Here is a 6,064-nt window from a genome sequence, read left to right on the forward strand (position 1 = left end):
CGTAATTTCAGCTTTTAACTTTTTGCTCTCTCTCTTTTTCTTCATAGTAGGTACAGCTACAGACTGTGGCGTTCTGTTAACTGTGACATCATCCAGAGAAGACGGCTCACCCGCTATTACCATCTAATGTAGAACAGATTACTAGATCAATGTGTGCTTCTGTGTTTTTTTGTCTCTCTTGTTGTGTCTCTGCTCTGTCTTCTGTAACCCCAGTCGGTCGAGGCAGATGACCGTTCATACTGAGCCCGGTTCTGCCGGAGGTTTTTCTTTCCCGTTAATGGGTGGTTTTTCTTCCCACTGTCGCTTCATGCTTGCTCAGTATGAGGGATTGCAGCAAAGCCATGTACAATGCAGACGACTCTCTCTGTGGCTCTACGGTTCCCCAGGAGTGAATACTGCTTGTCGGGACTTTGATGCAATCAACTGGTTTCCTTATATAGGACATTTTGACCAATCTGTATAATCTGACCCAATCTGTATAATATGATTGAACTTGATTTTGTAAAGTGCCTTGAGATGACATGTTTCATGATTTGGCGCTATATAAATAAAATTGAATTGAATTGAAATTGAATTGTTAGAAGCGCATTAAGCTACACTTACTGAACTCAAACATCATGTGGACTGTGTGGAATGGCGCCCAGCAAATGGTGAATAGCAGGACCATTGTGTCTATCATTTTAACAGCTCTTTTCTTTTTCCTGGAAAAGGACACATTATCTGCCTTATCACTCTGTTTACTCTCATATGATAAAGGACATCTCAAACATTGCTATTCTTGCTTTTGAATAAAAGTGGCCAACAGCCACAGGCACACTGTATGTAACCCCAGCTCTGGCAAAAGAAGAACTCATAGACCTCGTGATTTAGAGGTCCCAAGTGTTTGTCAAGCGTACTGATCACTTTCAAACTCATGTCGATAAAGTGTTCAACAATACAATATTATGGCAGTGTGTTCCTCGTGAGTGGTGGAAGGCTAGTGAAGGTTTGTTCACAGAGAAAATGGAGGACACCTGTTGTTCATTAAAAAGAAGCAAAGGAGGTCAAAGTCTGAGGATTATTTTGTTGAAGAAAACTATTAGCAGTCCAAACGCCTAGCTGCACCTTTAACCCATCAGGCTGCTGAAACTAATTAACCAGCCTCCAGTGGAGGAGCTAGGCTTTTTGGATTGGGGGCAACAGAACATCTTGGATGGGGGGGGGGGGGGTGTCTTTTTTCTTGTCTCTCAAAAACGTCCCATTACCACCACGCTATAAGGGTGAGGACCCTATAAAATGTTTCCAGAGAACAAAACTACTGAATGCAATAAAATGTTGACTGGAAATGAGCTGAAGACTGAGAAGAAACCTGAAAAACAGTCAAGTTACAACCTGACCTCAGAGTTTTACAGCTCAGTTCACTGCTGATAAAAAGAGAAGAACTGAAAGAAATGCAGGCATGTAAAGGCATGAAAGGAAAGGTGTTTAAACTCAGGTAAACTCACCTCGACAGGGGGCGGAGCCTCAGGTGAGTCAGTTACAGTCAGGTATCAGATCAGGACAAACAGGTTCTGACTCCATTTAGCAGCAGAACAGAACAAAGAGAAGACTCTGGATCAGGGTGAGTGTGAACTTGTTCTGGTTTTCTCTCTGTGGAGTGTGAACAGAACCAGGAACAGAACTCAGTCTGGTTCTCCCTCAGAACCAAGCTGCTGCTTCATGTAACCGTGTTGCTGGTCAGGCTCTGATTTCCTGCTTATCAGCACCAACAAACGCTCTGTTTCCTTCGTTTGTCTCTTTTCTTCAGACAAAAACTGAATGTGAGGAAATGGGAGATTATGTAAAAGCGCTTTTAGCATTGTTTGCTTTCTGAGTGGAAAGTCTAGTCAGACTCATATTTGTGGGAAAACCATCCCACAGGTTGGTTCCTTTGACAGAAAAAAACATTTTTACCAAAAGATGTTTTACTAAATGGAACTTTCCATTCTCCACATGTAGCAGCTCCAGTTGTTCAGTAGAACCGGTACCGGTTCTTTGCTGCTTCTTCCTCATGATCTTAGCTAATGCTGACGTCAGAGACTCAGATCCTGTTCTAGATGAATATTTGAGCTGAATCAGGAAAACTACTTTGAAAACTCTGAAGTCTGCAGATTGTGATTTAGCTGCTGAATAAAAGCTGAAAATCAAACTTTGTTCTCAGTTGATCTCTGATTCTTTGCAGCAGCAGCCGCACCTTTCTGTAAAATCTCTCTAGAGACAGTTTGTCTCCTGCAGAACAACATGTCATGGTTGCTATTTAGTTCTTTTACAACCAGTCTCTGATGACATCACAGCAGGCCACCAATCAGAGTCCTTTAGAATACGGCCATTTGTAGTTTTTCTCTCCTTTTTCTCCTGGTTTTGGATCCAGTGGCTCCTTCAGAGGCGTTTCCTTGTATTTCCTGGTTTCTTGGTTTTCTCTACGGCTGCACCATGTTTGATCCAGATGTGTTCAGTTGTCTAGCATCTGGTTTATTATCGCCTGTTGTCTTAGTTTACATAAATTCTATTTTAATTCAATCTGATAAACTCAAACAGAGAGAAAAAGACAATTAGAAGAATTTTATTGCTACAATTATTCCAAGACTTTGGTGCTCAGACCTCAGCAGGAAACATTAGCGCTGAATTTTACTTTAATATGCATAAGCAGGTGTATGAGAACAGGGATGTTTCCCCCCAGGCCTGAAACTGGTGGTGGAGTGGAGATAGACGAAGTTGGTTCAGTCCATAGACGCTGGTTGGTGAGACGATCTGCTTGAGCTGTATTGGTGAGATCCAGTAGACTGGAAGAGCTGATACTAGTGCTTCACTCAGGGACCCAGAAAGATAGATGTCCAGCTTGGATAAACACAGGTTTGCATGAACCTGTCCATGATGAGCAAGCATGAAGCGACAGTGGAGAGGAAAAACTCAACTTTGTAAAGAAACCTCTGACAGACCCAGGCTCAACATGGTGGTCTTCTGCCGGACCCATTGAGATGTGACAGGGAATGCAGTCAGAGTCCAGGAGGAATTACACTCTGATAGGGACGAGGTTGAAGGAGCACCATGGGAAAGCCAGATGGAGCTTGGCTACCATGGTGGAAAAGGGATGGAGGTGGGTTGAATCAGGGTCATCTGAGTCCTAATCAGACATTGGGCAACCACTGCTTGAGCTTTGGCTGGGTAGCAGGCTGAGACGTGATTTGAAGACCTTTAAGATGAACTCTGGATGCTGATTGGGCTTCGTGGGGGTCTGGTTGAAAGCTGATTGGCTTACGTCGGAGGAGATGAGCCTCTGATTGGATGAATGTAAGTAATTCAGTTGAATTCTTAAGTTGAATTTCTGCCTAGGCTTCATATAGTTTATTAATACTTTTAAATCGCTGCCCTGATTGACAAATATCAAAGTTTCTATGGAATGAAAACGAGCCAGAAATGTTGTTCAGCAGTTCATGCAGACTAGTTCGTAACAGCGTCACTTTTAACCCTCTCATTGCCATTTATTCAGCAGACTGAACTTGCCTGAAGCTTGTTGCTTTGCCCTTTAAACAGTTATTGATCAGTCAGAAACACAATTAATACTGAATAACTGTCAGATAGTGAAAGTTGAAGAAGTCTTGGACAAAACGGCAGAAGGACACTCCCTGCACAGTTTGGATTCTACAGCCAAAGAAATAAATAGAGAAAACCTTCAGGTCACCTGAATATAACTTTGGTCATAAAGGAGCTGAAACACCAAGATGTTCCTCCTAAATAAAATCTTTTTCAGAGGAACATCTTGGTTCTGATTGAGCTCATCATGGTAAAATCTTCAATCAGATAAATCCATCTCTGCTGTTCTTCTGGAGAATGACCTGCAGGATGGTCCAAGAGAAGAGTTACAAGCTGCAGAAGAGAACTAAAAGGAAGTAATTTGTCCTTGATTTGAGCAGCTAAATCAGATTATCTGCCAATGGAATGAGTATTTTGATCCCTAAAATAAGATAATTAGATATACTGACCTTGAAATAAGATGATGGAGATGAGTTGATACTATATTAAGAGCTAAATCGTATTCAGTTGGCAGATAATCCTATTTAGCTGCTCAGACCAAGGGCAAAAACACTCATTTCAATCCAGTTTTACTTCCTTTTAGTTTCTTTTAGCAGTGAAGCTGCAGCATCTTTGTTCATCTTTGCGGGCCACTGTGTTCAGAACCAACACATCAGAGCTTCAGAGGAAATGTTCCCTCCTTCATTCACTCTGGATGTTTTTACAGACCTGGAACAGGATTCCAGTTCAGACATGAAAAGGTTTCACCCTCAGTTTTAGCTTCATTCTCTGAAGAAACCAGAACTTCTTCAGATGGTTCTGAGGAGATCACCCAGCAGACATCAGGAGGTGCATGAAGTAGTGAAGGAGAGGACAATCCAGACCCAGATGGTACCTGCTGAACTCAGGTTCCTCTGGTCCTCTACACACATGATGGGAACCAGCTTTCTGCTCTACAGAACACTGACTGGACCTGAACCACTGGGAACTGACTGGTTCTGGTTTCTTTCTCAGGCTGCCTGAAGTCCAGGAGATGGAGAACAGAGCAGAACCTCCAGGATCCAGCATTCCGTCCATAGAAAAACCTCCAGACTTCAGTGAAGAACCTGGACCCTCAGACTCAGAGTAAGAACCCAGTTTCTAACTGATCCTTGTGATTCCACAGAGATATAAAACATAATATTGACTCAGTCTTCAGTTTATAAAGTGAAAGTGAATTAGTTTAGAACTTTAACTTAACTTAAAGCTCCATAATCATCAGCTGTTAGTCAATAAACCAGTAGTATTCACTGCAGAAACATTGGGCCTGGTTATACACACAGGTACAATGGTCTTAGTCACATTGGCTGTAGGGAGAATTGTTGGCATGTAAATGTGTAAATATATGTTTAGAAGCATATTCATTAATTTGTTTAAAAATGGACCTTAAAGTTTTATAAACTCGTTAGTAAAGCATGAATTAGGAAGAGCATTTATGTTAAGATCTAAAGGAAGGAGAAGGGGTGTGATTACTTTTGTTTTACTTCTTCAGACCAGGACCTGGACTGCTGGCAGCCAATCAGAGCAGCTGTGCTCCAGGTGAGACTGAACATCTCCAATCAGAACTTCCTTCTATCGTCTCTGTTGGACTAATTCCTCGTCTTTAGTTGGCATTTGGAAATCTAAGTGTTTAAAGTCTTTCTGGGATCGATTATTTCCCCTGAATCTCTGGATTTCCAGCTGCTGTAAATGTAACGTCTGTGTTCAACCCAACAACCTATTGGGTTTGCTTTGAAGTTGTTCTGTTTTCAGCCCTTTGTGCTAAATGCATTAAAACTGAACATCTCCTTAAAGCTGCAGCTCATTTTTATGGAAACAAAAAGGTGGAGAAAACAACCTGCTGCACTGCTGCTTTACAGAAAGAGGGAAGGAAAGTCTGAGAGACAGAAACCTTTATTTCCTCTGACAATAGATCCCAGATTACAGCAGATATATTTGTAGAAACATGGAATATTTCTATCTGCTGTTTACTTCTAAAGGACCAAATCAGTCCCATGTCATTTCTAATCTGTAATTATTCTCTAAAAACATCCAATCCAGTCTCTGAGGGAGAAAAGCATCTGAAATGTGAACACTACCTGATCCAAGGAGCTGTTTCTCTGGCAGATTAGAGCATTTCCTCCAGATTTCCTTCATTAAGGCTGAAAATGCTGCCAGGAAACATTTTCTGTCTCTCTGCCTCCTCTGTAGCTGCTGTGTTTGTGGGAGAAGGTCAGCTAGAAGCAGAGAAATGAGGACAATGGTGACCTGATGCTAAAGAGTTCATGTTGCTGAAAGCTGCTGCATGTTTCTGTCAGCATTTCTTCATCTGATCTGCTTTGTGAATCAGATCCTGACAGTGAACAGATACTGGCCACAAAGCAGAGGCACAACTCTGCTGTCTGACCATCTAACAAGGTTCTGCTTCTAAGGATGGATCCCATTGGTCAGCATCACATCATGTGACCTAAGAGACCTTCTAATGATGACACCTCCTGATGTTCCAGATGTTTCT

The 6,064-nt window shown here is 41.9% G+C and overlaps 1 long non-coding RNA gene across 2 annotated transcripts; it reads left to right on the forward strand.

Moving 5' to 3' along the window:
* The first annotated feature begins 1,542 nt into the window (after positions 1 to 1,542).
* On the forward strand, positions 1,543 to 5,984 carry LOC118561274. 2 transcript variants are annotated; one of them, XR_004929913.1, is made up of 4 exons: positions 1,543 to 1,600; positions 4,546 to 4,656; positions 5,063 to 5,109; positions 5,900 to 5,984. It is a non-coding gene; the product is annotated as an uncharacterized LOC118561274 (long non-coding RNA). The 2 variants fall into 2 exon arrangements; XR_004929912.1 differs by lacking the exon at positions 5,900 to 5,984 and having other exon boundaries at positions 5,063 to 5,242.
* The last annotated feature ends 80 nt before the right edge of the window (positions 5,985 to 6,064 follow it).

The sequence above is a fragment of the Fundulus heteroclitus genome, unplaced genomic scaffold (genome assembly GCF_011125445.2).
Source record: "Fundulus heteroclitus isolate FHET01 unplaced genomic scaffold, MU-UCD_Fhet_4.1 scaffold_590, whole genome shotgun sequence".
NCBI lineage: Eukaryota > Metazoa > Chordata > Actinopteri > Cyprinodontiformes > Fundulidae > Fundulus > Fundulus heteroclitus.